The sequence below is a fragment of the Tasmannia lanceolata genome, unplaced genomic scaffold (assembly GCF_043159265.1).
Source record: "Tasmannia lanceolata isolate RefF3 unplaced genomic scaffold, GAP_Taslan_0.1 ptg000012l, whole genome shotgun sequence".
Taxonomy (NCBI): Eukaryota; Viridiplantae; Streptophyta; class Magnoliopsida; order Canellales; family Winteraceae; genus Tasmannia; species Tasmannia lanceolata.
Genome location: NW_027518689.1, coordinates 39,668,339 through 39,681,016, shown reverse-complemented (window position 1 = coordinate 39,681,016; position 12,678 = coordinate 39,668,339). Strand labels below are relative to the sequence as shown.

At 39.1% G+C, this 12,678-nt stretch overlaps 1 pseudogene; it reads right to left on the bottom strand.

The window, feature by feature from the left end:
* Window positions 1–3,902: 3,902 nt before the first annotated feature.
* LOC143887333 (vacuolar iron transporter homolog 4 pseudogene) lies at window positions 3,903–4,810 on the bottom strand (annotated as a pseudogene).
* Between the last annotated feature and the right edge of the window lie 7,868 nt (window positions 4,811–12,678).

Sequence of the window (12,678 nt, the reverse complement as noted above, 5' to 3'; positions counted from 1 at the left end):
TCGACCCCCATTTATCTTAATTCGATCCCTTTTAACGGAAAACATTAGGGCGTGTGAGTTGTACACTTAAACACCAGATGAAAACTTTATTCACACACCCTAAGGTTTTAGGTTAAAAGGGGTCAATTTAAGAAACATGGGGTTTCATTTATCACTGGCCTAAATATTATAATTTTAGATATTCATAGTCAATGGTAGCATATAAATATAAGAAGGGAAATGATATCAGCACCATAGCCAAAGGTTTGAACTCGAGACCTTTGGCTCTGATACCATGTTAACTTACCAACTTCTCCAAAAGCTTAAGCTGTTAGAGAAAGGCGTTATTTATTTTTATACTTTTACAAGCACTGTCATGTTTTGATATTTCCGCGGTCCAGGCTTGCCTTTTCCTTTTTAATTGGCTTGCCAGCGCTTTTTGGGAACTGTAAGAGCAATTTTACAGCCTTTTAAATAAAAGACAAGAAACTTCCGCGGAAATATCAATAAGAAAATATGGAAGTCCTAGTAGAGATTAGTTCTTAAGAATCGGGTGGAGTTGGTGACTTACACCTTTCAACTGAGACTCTGGGAACACTGCCTACACATGCTTGCATTTCTTGTATAGTATGCGTACCTTTGGGGCTCTTCTTAATTAATGTGAACAAAGGATATACTCATTCTCTTCTCAATGTGAACAAAAGGATACCGTGCCTTATCCAAAGACAAAATAAACCCTAACTTGCTATCCCCATCGGCTTTGTCAACTCTTATTTATATTCAATTACATTTCTTTCTTGGAAACACAATAAATTAAAGACGAAGGGCCTCGTTGGATGCAACCAAGGTAAGCCCTAATTTGCAAATAGAGGCCTGTTGGCAAGATGAGATTATATTTTGTAAAACAACACTATATCCTGAATGAAGAAGAGAGCTAGAATCCCAAGTCTTCTCCAACTGGAGTTGAAAGAGAGCACGTCTCCCCACCATGGTTTTAAATTTCGGACCGAAATTTCTGATTTCGGTCAACACCGAATCCGAAACGTTCCAAAACCGAAATTCCCAAAACGTACCAAATTTCGGTTGGAATTTAGGAAATTTCGACGAAATTTAAGATAAAATATTAATTTTTTATTCCTTTATAGAATTTCAGCTGAAATTTCGGCCCAAAAAACAACATTTCGAGCGCCCGTTACCGAGACTAAAATTTCGGTTTCGGATAGGACCGAAATTACCTCCAAAACTGAAATTTAAAACGTTGATCCCACAGGGGGTGGTTGGGGAATGGCTTAATCGATCGGTCATTTTCACCACTTCTGTATTTCCAGCGTGGGAATAAGTCTTAGAAGTGTTTTACAATGTCAAAAACATTGTGAAAAAGACTAAATCATCGGTGTCATTTTCACTGTTGTTTTTATTTTCGGAATGAAATCCCGTTTTAGAAGTGTTTTCCTACAAAATGGATTCTGGTCTTGCTAGCAAGCCCCATATACAAATAAGAGTTTATGCATATAATTAATGAGATTTTATATCGTGCAAGACCATACAGTCCGGTATTTTTCAAAATGTAATGCACGGCTTATACCATAGGATGACCCAAACCGTCCATTTTGGCCACAACATAAATATGTTGTGCACAAAAAACCATTTCCATTGGATGATCTTATCACTCCGATCTATAGAAGAACTTCATATTATGGAAACCTCTACAGATCGGAGGCTTGGTATCATCCTATGGATAGGATTTTTTGGGCACAACCTATTTATGTTGTGGTCCATCAAATGGACGGTTCGGATCATCCAGTGGTGTAAGCCGTTACTTTTTAAGAAATACTGGACAATATGGGCTTACACCACATAAAAACTCATAATTAATAACTAAGAAGAGAGATATAAGGCTACGAGAAATTATATGATGAATGGGCTTATATATTAACACATGGTGGTACGATAGAAGTACCACCCTTGATATTGGATCCAACAGCAGCTCCTCAATAAGTAAGCAGATGTTGGATCAAATATCTAGGATGGGATGATGAGTACGTGTTTATACGCCCACTTATCACATAATTTATCATAAAGCTACTTATAATGATTATTTTCATGTAGGAATTTGCTAGCGTTCTTCGCAGAAGGCATTTCGCTGATGGGCTGTTGCATGTGAGAGCAGCCGTATCATGAATGAAGACAAAATCTACTGAAAAGTGAGCCGGTGCGGCTGCTCTCGCATGCAACAGCCCATATGTGAAATGCCTTATGCGATAGTCGCTAGCAAATCCCTTGCATGTAAGTTTATTAGCATGCGATGGTCGCTAGCAAATCCCTTGCATGTAAGTTTATTGCTAATGATATTTGCACTACAATGATTTAATAAAGAGTAACGTGTTTCCGAGCTCGAGCTCAAATAACCTATCTGAGCTCGAGCATCAAAAACTCATGTGGGCCCACATTTTTTGGGGTGATCCAAAGCATTCATTTGAAAGACCCTTACATGGATTTGGTTTGTACCAAAAATTAGGTCCATAGGATTAGGGCTGCAAGCCCAACCCTGGATCCCATTATCTCGGCCCTGACCCTGAGTCAGCGCCGAAAAACCTCAACACATTGCCCGCCCTACAGGGCTCAGTGCTGGCCCGCCCTGATTGGCCTTGACTAGGCAGGGCCGGCCCTAATTGACCCTAGTGCAAATACCTGTTAAGAGTGCCAAAAATAAAGCAACCACTTATCATATAGAACAAAATTATCAATAAACAGAGAAAGGGAATAAAATAAGACAATATGAATTCAACAACATGACGGGCAACAGAGACAATTAATAATAATAATCTAAAGAAACATCAATCCAAGATAATAGAAAGCATTAGCAAAAGAAAAATGCACAGATGGTTCAATTCTATAATAGAAAACTTAGGGTCGGGCCGGATTAGGGTACCCGAGGCATTAACCCAGAACCCGACCCGACCTGAGCCAGGGGATAAAAAAATGAACCCTGACCTGCCCTCAGGGTTGGAAAATCCACCCCTGACCTTGTTCGGGCTCAGGGCGGGTCAGAGCTGACAGGGCCAAACTTGCACCCCTAATCCTAACCCATCCAATAGTGGAGGGGGAAATGGACATATAAGATTATCTGAGCTCGAGCTCAAAAACAATTTCCTCTTTAATAAATGCACAAATTCAACATGTCTTTTCATATTTAATTGTCTTCTGATAAATTTTTGGGACCTGAACCTTTGGTGACAGCTGTTTAAATTACAAAGGACAAGATGAGTTGGTGCAATTATAAGAACATTGTAGTGCCAACATTAGCCACTAAGTTTATATACAAACAAGGAGTTTATGCATATAAGATTATATGCAAATAATTTTTAGTGGTATCCAAAGAGGCCTCCTGTTTCTTCTGAAACTGTAGAACATCCATAGTGCATCATGGCTCATATAATCTGATGGCAGAGGCGACTCTTAGAAAAAGTGAGATGATCAACTTGCCTGATCTACCACCAAGATGATCTAATGGTGAGATCTCAACCCAATCAAAGAGTGAGATCTCACATATTCCAACACCCACAAGATTAAGAGCCCACAACATACACAATAGACCCAAGATTCTGACCACTGATCAAACGGTGAGATCTCACATATTCTAAAACCCACAAGATTAGCAGCCCACAACATATACAAATAACCCAAGATTCTGACCTCTCGCAGATCACTTTAGCATTTTCTTTTCCATTATGAAAAGAGAAGAATAATAATGATATTCCTACCTTTCTGAGGAAAAAAATAGAATAATAACAATATTTCCACGCTCTCCCTTTGTCTTTCTCGATCGAGGAAGAGTGGAAGACAAAGAAAAGAAAAAAAGCGGGTGGAAATAGCATTTCCCCAAGCAAAATAGATAGAAGTTCACGTAACAACCATAGATCTTATACAAATATCACCATTTTTCCATTCTAAAGTAAGAAGACATGAACTACAAACAAACACTCCTTCCTCTCTCCCCTACACAACAACCTCACTCCACAAACATATACTTCCTTCACTTAGATCTACTAAAAGCACAACAAAAACAAGAAAAATACAAAGAAGAACAACAAGAAGAAAAACACAAAGCTACCCCTCTTTTTGATACTTACACCCCACGGGACCCAAGCAACTTCATCAACCCAAATGTTACAAGCATAGCAAACCATCCACCAACCAAAATCCTAACACAAGACCTAACCAAAGGGGCCTTCCCAAGCTTAGCCCCGACCCCACCAAAAACCAACAAAGCCAAAGTCACAGCCACACAAATAATCCCTAACCTCACTGTATGATTCCTTATAAAAGCCGCAGCCAAAAGTGGCACCATGGCTCCAACCGCGAAAGCCACAGCCGAAGCCAAAGCCGCCCGGACCGGGCTCGGAAGCTTAGCCCTCTCTCCCTCTTCTTCACTCTCTCCACTCTCTTTCTTTCTTTTCATCTGAGCCACCTCTATATCATATTGAGAATATACAGACACAAACTCACCTATAGCCATGCTACAAGCTCCGGCTACTAAGCCGGCTATGCCGGCTAGGATCATCGATTTCACGTCGGTTTTTACGGCTCCGACTCCCATCATTAGGGAAGCCGTCGAGACTAAGCCGTCGGTTGCTCCGAGAACCGCGGCTCGGAGCCATTGGGCACGGCCCGAGTAGTCAAATTCTTCTATTTTGGAGATTTGTGGGTTTTCCTCATCTCCTATAGGGAGCTTTGTATCGGGAACAACTGCCATGAGGGAATAAAAGAAGGGGGTGGAAGGATTAAAAGGAGGGGGTGTGTTGAAAGCGTGGAAAAGTGAAGAGGAGGTGGAGAGGGAGGAGTGTGGAAGACACACGCCCTAGGGCATGTATTTATACTGTGAGTTTGTACTGTAGAATGTATGGTGACGTGCACCGAGGAAAGGAATATAAAAGTATTTATACTATAAAATGCTAAACTCATGGGCGCCCTTGCAAAAACGGGATGTATGGGAATCCCCCCTTAGGTAGTTAGATGAACCTCATAATAGTGCATTTAACATCCTTTGACTTTTACCTATTATATATGCACTATGGTGACGTGGATCCAATTGGGCCCACTTTCATACCCTGAGTTTAGCATTCCTAAATTTCTTTTTCCTCTCCAAGTTTGTTTCGGCTCGAGAAGAAACTTAATGGGGTGTAAATGTATACACCTCATGTTTTCATGTAGTGGACCCATATCTACCTAATCCCATGCGTAGGGTGGGGGCCACCATTTTACACGTCATGTTTTTTACGGGGTGGGGCCTGCGAAGTTACACCTTTGTTTATGATGGGAGGAGCCCACCATCTCTAGCCAAACCCATCATGCATAGGTTGGGGTCCACCATTTTACCTCCAAATGTTATTCATGGGTGGGGCCCATCATCTGTACGCAAACATATGCATCAGGGTGGGAACATCAATTTACACCTCTTGTTTGATGGGGTGGGGCCCACCCTTTTATACTCATGTGGGCCCGGAATACTAGTGTTATTATAAGCTCGTTTCAACTTCTTAACAAAGCATTTCTGGAATGGGAAGTGATATTTCCACCCCCTTTGCCAGCGTTTCCACCCTTTTTTACGTTGATGATTTGCATGTTCATCCCTTTTTCATGTTAAAGAAAAGACAAATAAAATAGCGGTGAAAATGCCATTTGCCCTTTGTCTTCAGATGCTCTCTCCACTTTCGTTCACACTTGAGCAACTATACCATGTGGTTTTCACACAGGAACCAAAGGCTGCGTTTTGGATCACTGGAATCAAGAATCGGAATCAACATTCTATTTTGATTCTCATGTAAACATAATGAAAAAATTACAACTAAAATTGGCTCCTGATATTGGCACTCTACCCTGTTTTAATAATTGCACAAACTCACCTTGTCTTTTCTTTTCTTAATTGGCCCTTAAGAGTTTTTTTGGGAACAATAATAACCTTTGGCAGATGTTTAAACCATAAAAGACAAGGTGAGTTAGCGCAATTATCAAAACATTGTAGTGCCACCATCGATATGTTTACATGAGAATAGGATTCTGACATTTTGCCCCCTTTAAGTCTACCCGGTGTCATATCCTCTTCCTTGATTCTGTTCATTTTTTTGAATCAAACATCAGAATCAGAATAGGATGCTGATTCCAACGCCTGACGGTATAATATGATTCTACCTTCAAATTAGGCCCTGTTTGTTTAAGATTATGACAACCGATTGTGAGTGCCAAACTGATTATTGGATTCAGATTTAAACGTAATTTTGAGTACAATAATCGGTTTGGCATTCACAATCAGTATTCATAATCTTAAACGAACTAGGCCTTAGTGTTTTATGGTCATTGATTTCGACCGACATGAAGTCGCACAGATCAAATGTTCCTATGCTTCTGATCGATGTCGTTCATTTAAATGGTTCAGATCATTAAAACAGCGTGATTCTTTAGATCATCGTCCATTAAATGGGTGGGCCAATGGTTGGGCCAGTGTAAGATCAATGGGCGGATGCACTAATCATACTGCCCATCGGGGTATCCCTAGAAATTATTATCATATAAAATAGAACATGTCCAAGTCAATACCGTAAGTACGAGTGAGACCGGTATTAATATAAACAGGTTAATTATTAACTTATCAGGCTAGCTTATTAACTTATTCGATCGGCAGGTCTGGACAGGTGATTTTCTATTGAAGTATAAATTTAGGACAGGTTCTAATGTAATTTTATATTCATATAGAAATATTTGTAAATAATAGTTAATTAATTGAGGAATACTATACTCAGGGGCACCCTTGCAAAAATAAGCTGAAAGGGTGCCCCCATTGGCTACACGTCGCCAAAGTCAATAGGCCCTTTAGTTTAGCATTCCTCTAATTATAATAGGTCCTGATCTATCTTAGTATATGGGCTTCTACAGTAGCCTTGTAAATAATAATTAATTAAGGTCATGTTTGTCAACCATAAGGATTCTTTCCTGAAATTATTTTTCATTGAAAACTAATTTTCCCAGGTTTGGTGATGCATTTTTTAGGCAAAAAAAAAGAATTAGGAAGCAAGCTGGATCTCAGTCATTGGACCATCAAAAGATGTAGCTAGCCAGAATTTAGATCTTTGGCTCCTTGATGTGTGTATATGTAGTTATATGTACAATGTTTTCTGTACAAATGGCACCCAAGTGTCCTCTTCATATACAACAGGATGCACCAAAGTACACGGTCTATCCAACCAAATAAGAAACCCTAGATGGAGGAAAAGGGAGTCCCAAACCCTAAAGCCAAAACATATGAAAATAAAACTATAAGCAGTAAATGGAAAAAAAAAAATTTGTTTATTTTCCAATATTTGATGATGGCGTAAAAAGTATTTCAGATGAAATAATCTCGGTGAAATAACCTTGGAAGAATCAGTTTCCAAGGAAAAAATATTCAAGAGAAACAATTTCATGGTTGCCAAACATCCTAAGCACGCCATTTAGGACCATAGTAAAATTGAGACAATGACAAGGTGGAAATTTGGCTAAAAGGGGTGAAAATATTAGGGAAATGATATCCCCCCCCTCCTAAACGGATCAAATCCCCCCCTTTAACGGTTTCTGTGAGAATGGTTCACTGCTTGAGGATAAATTCACCCCTTTAATGTTTTTCTTTGCCTATAAAACTTAACGGTTAAAGGGGGGGATTTTATCTATCAGAAAGAGGGGGGGGGGGGGGGGGGGGGGGGTTGAATATCATTCCCCAAATATTATTTCCCTCAACTTGCGTTCTGTCTTCCAGTGGGTCCTTTATCATTGGGGATAGCAGTCCCATGTTTATTTTATCATTGGATGGTTTCTATCCTATGCTCATAACTTCATATTGGGAGCAACTCCAAAGGGTAGTATATACTATAGAAGCAGGGTAGCATATCCTAGGGCTTTTTTGTTTTTGTTTTTACAAGTAAAAAATTTCCTAGTTGGGTATCCAATCCTGATAATACCATATCAAAGGGTTTCTATACCTCCAAGAGGATAGAAATATTTAGCTATTCCTGAAATTGGCTACCCTTTGTTGTGAGAAGCTTGGGATGAATGGTTTGTTAGAAATTTATGCTAGAGAAAAGCGTGTATCTTTGGTTGATTAAGTAGCTTCCGTAACTGCTTCCAATGGAATATTGACGTAGGTAGAGGGTGCTGATTCAATTGTGTTTGAGTTAAGTTGAATATGATGGGCCGAGGTCATAGAGAAGGCACCTATGCGTGGCTTTCCACACAAGTTTATTAGAGGATGTTCCACCCCATTGATGATTTGGGATAAGTTTGAATCCCATTCCTTTCCTATATCCTCCTCATTCTAATGGTTGGTACCTTTTGTTGGAGGGAAATTTGGCAACGATTAGAAATATTGTGGGGCCATGTCAAGCCACCTGAAGGTCAAACGATCCAAGAAAGTACTGCTTGGAGGATACATGTGCAGCTTTTGAAAGGACAGGATACGGAATTCTCACAAAACAAAGAATTCCATTGACAAGATGGTTGCAGGTAGTGGTTGAACCTTTGAGGCACAGTTAACTAGGAAATCGCACCCACAATGTGCAAACAATGAGTACTGGTTAATTTATTCTGGTCGGGGTCTGCCTAACCCCAATTTACCGAGCCAAAAAAAGAAAAAAAAAAAAACAATGAGTACTGGTGGGGACGGAGCCAAGGATTTGTTCTTTGGGAGGAGAAAATAGTTGTTATACTGTACTCAATAAATTATTACACAATAAAAAAAATTAAAATCACACATTTCACTTTACATCGCTTTCAATTTAAAAATTATTTATATTTATTTGTATGCTTATAGAACATTTTTTTATAACATAGGTTATCCCCATGGTTTTAAATTTCGACTGAAATCGGATTTCGGTGGAGACCGACACCGAAACCACACAAAACAGAAATGGTCATTTGTTTCGGCCGAAATTTCAGAATTTTGGCAGAAATTTTGGTTTTTCCGAAATTTGACACAAAAAATCTGTTTTTTTAATATTAATTTAATATTTCACCGAAATTTAATAATGAATAAAGTATTGTTTTTTTTTGTACAAGATTTCGACCGAAATTCCAAGGTCCGAAACCGGTACGAAACCGAAATTTTAAACCCTGGCTATCCCCACCCCAATTTTTAGGTCGGGTCTATTCCATATGGATGTGCGCAATCACCCATAAACCAAGCGCATTGGGTAAGCCCGGGGGGATTCGAACTCATGTCAATGGGGAGCATATTTACGAAGATGTTTGAAGAATTTCTCCATCTAAAGCATATATATTATTAATATAATGTACTTATTTTTCTTAATAAATTATAACTAAAGATATGATATAATGGTTCAATCTGCACTACAATGTCTTCCAAATTAGTTTTGAAGTTCTCACAAGTCATAAGATTTATGAGTGACTAGCATTCGTGGACCATAACATGGTAGGCCCCACCCATCAAAACTGGAAGTGTAAAATTAGTGGGCCCCAACATAGCAAAATATCATGTGTAAGGCAAGCTAGGAGTGGCATAGATGAAAGGGCCAGCACCATTATGAAATATCAAAAGGGCATTTGCTAGCGTCCATCGCAAAACGCATTTCACGGATGTTCTTTTGCATGTGAGAGCAGCCACCACGTGAATGAAGTCAAAATCTGCGACGGACGTTAGCAGATTAACGTTTCATAACCCCCACCACCACGCCTCCTCCTCCCCCCCCCCCCCCCCCCCCCCAAGGAAAAAAAATGGCTTCCTAAAATCGGATTCATGAGGTCATTTCCAAACCCTTTCCCTTTTCTAACTACGCAAACGTATCGGCAAAAGCCTAAAATCGGATTTTTGAGCCCCTTTCCAAACCCCTTCCTTTTTCTAGGGAAGCAAACTCATCGGCAAAAGTCCAAGGGTCGCCCCTCGATCTGTCCTTGAGGAGTGGGACATTACAGGTCCCTAGAGCCTCTAAATACAAGGACACCCAACAGACGAAATCATCACTCGATCACCTCCGAATCCTACAACTGTCAATACTTTTGACTAATGCTAGGGAAACAGGTTTTACAACCCCACAAGAGACTGAACAAATGGGTTCTTGCCACCACATCACAGGTGGTGTGAAACCAATCCTCTCTCTCTCTAAATAATCATTGGTGTGCCGATCGGTATGAGGAAAGTAAAAGATAAATAAGGAGAAATGATTTCCACACAACTATGTTTTGATAAATGCGCTCGTTGGCCTTGCTTGTTGTTTAGTATTTAATTGGCCAATAAGTGCTTTTTGGGAATCGCAATAATCTTTTTACAGCTCTTTAAACACTTAAAAGACAAGTAAGGTGACCGCATGTATCAAAATATGTTTGTGCTGAAATCATCTCCCTTAATAAAATGGTATTAAAAATGATATGGTAACCGAGAGTAAGACCAATCGGAGAAACCAACAATGAGAACGTGTCATGTGTGCACAAAAAAAATCACCTAACTCTTTGTCTCGGAGAAACCTAAAAGTATAAAATTGTTTTTGAAACGTTGTGGAGTGGTATTTGTATCTTTTTTCCTGTAAAACAATCCTTTGCCATCAATAATTTGAAAAAGGAAAACTACTAGAAACCCTCTATGTAAAAGCTTATCTACAAGAATCCCCCACAAACTTTTTTAATTACCAATAATCTCTCTCTCTCTCTCTCTCTCTCTCTCTCTCTCTCTGAAACCCTCTATGTAAAAGCTTATCTACAATAATCCCCCACAAACTTTTTTAATTACCAATAATATCTCTCTCTCTCTCTCTCTCAAATAAAGGCAACATTTCTCTCTCTCAAATGAGATTCTAAATGGTACGGTGTAAGCCCATATAATCCATTATTTTCTAAAAAGTACTGTAAAGGCCACACAATATGATGACCCAAACCGTCCATGTGATGGGCGACAACGTAAATAGGTTGTTTCCCAAAAAAAATTCATAAGATGATTCCAACCCTCCAATCTATAAAGATTTCCATAATATGCAGTTTTTATAGATTGAAGAGGGAGGATTATCCTATGGAAATGATTTGGGGGGAAAGATCTATTTACGTTGTAGCCCATCACATGGACGGTTTGGATCATCCTAAGGTGTGACCCGCCAAATGCATTTTGAAAAATAATGGACCATACGGGCTTACACCATGTAAAATCTCATTTGAGAGAGAGAGAGAGAGAGAGAGAGAGAGAGAGAGAGAGAGAGAGAGAGAGAGAGAGAGAGATTTTAGGAATTTCAACATTATATTGAAGGGTAAAATGGGTAAACAAAAAATTTAAAGCTATTAAAGGCTCAAAACTCTACTATTGGTAATTAAGGGAAATGTTATCAGCACAATCATATTTTGATATTTGCACAAACCCAACTGCCTTTTCTTCTTTAATTGGCTCCTGAGAGCTTTTCGAGAAATGTAATAACCTTTTGACCACTCTTTAAATACTAAAAGACAAGATGGTTTGTGGAAATATCAAAATATGTTTGTGCTGATATCATTTCCCATAAGAAAATTTGATGGGATTCTTGCATTTACGTTTAGATCTAGGGGGGTTGTAGACTTGTAGTAGTTTTTCCTTCGAAAAATGAACTTGATTGATGATTAATTAAGCAACTTTCCAAATTTAATTCGTAAAAAATTACAAGGAAACATCTATGAAAAAAATAGGAAATGAAATTATTTTAGTTTTTTTATGGCATAGGGTATCCCCACCCCATTTTAGGGCGGAATTAATCTATATGGATGCACGCAATCACCCTTAAAATGTTAGGATTTATGGCATTTTGTGTGGCCTTACAAGACCATTTTATTGCCAATAATCTAATTTCCTCCCCTTGTACTCTAATGTACATCATGTGATTGATGGAATCTTATAAAATCCCTTTAGCCGGTTTGAACCTATATTTCCACGGTAAGTGGGGTGTCAGGATTGTGTATTGACCAAATTGATGCCGGGACATGACCACGGAATACATCGGGCAGTGGTGATAGGATCATGGGACTTGCCGATGGAATTAAGCCTGAACGTGGTACTTGGAATGTTTCCACTAGGGTCTGTCTGAAGGGATCGGCTCCTAAAAAGTGGTGGCCCTATGTGTTTGAGGAAACACGTGGATCGTGTGTTGGTGTGTCTCACACTGGAAAGTACTCACACAGCATGTGGAAATATACACATGTGCGAGGGATCGGAAAGTAATTCGAAGGACTTGGGCTAATGTACATTTTTCTGGAATACGTTCGAATTATGTGCACTGTATTACGATAGTGTGTACGCAGCACACTTAACTAGAGAAGTCGTTGTGGTGAACTATTTGGTATGGGACATAGGGCACTACACGGGACAGAGTGACGAATGCCTATGCTGTGACTCATTGCAATGTGCCGATCGAAGTTGAGGAATTAGCTGTGGAATTCCCGATTAAATTATATTTAATTATATTCAATTTGAGTGTGTTTAGAGTCCTCAACAGATACACGATAATTGAATATAATTACCCTGATTGTACTTGACGGTCGATTGGGCTAAATTGAAATTTTTATCGGAATATTTTTTGAAGAAAAATCAGCAATGTAATTTTGCAAAATAATGTGTATAATTGAATATTTATTTTCTCAAATAATTATGTCGAGGGAATTTACAAAAAACGATTTACAATTTGGCTGACCAAGTCTAGGAAGACT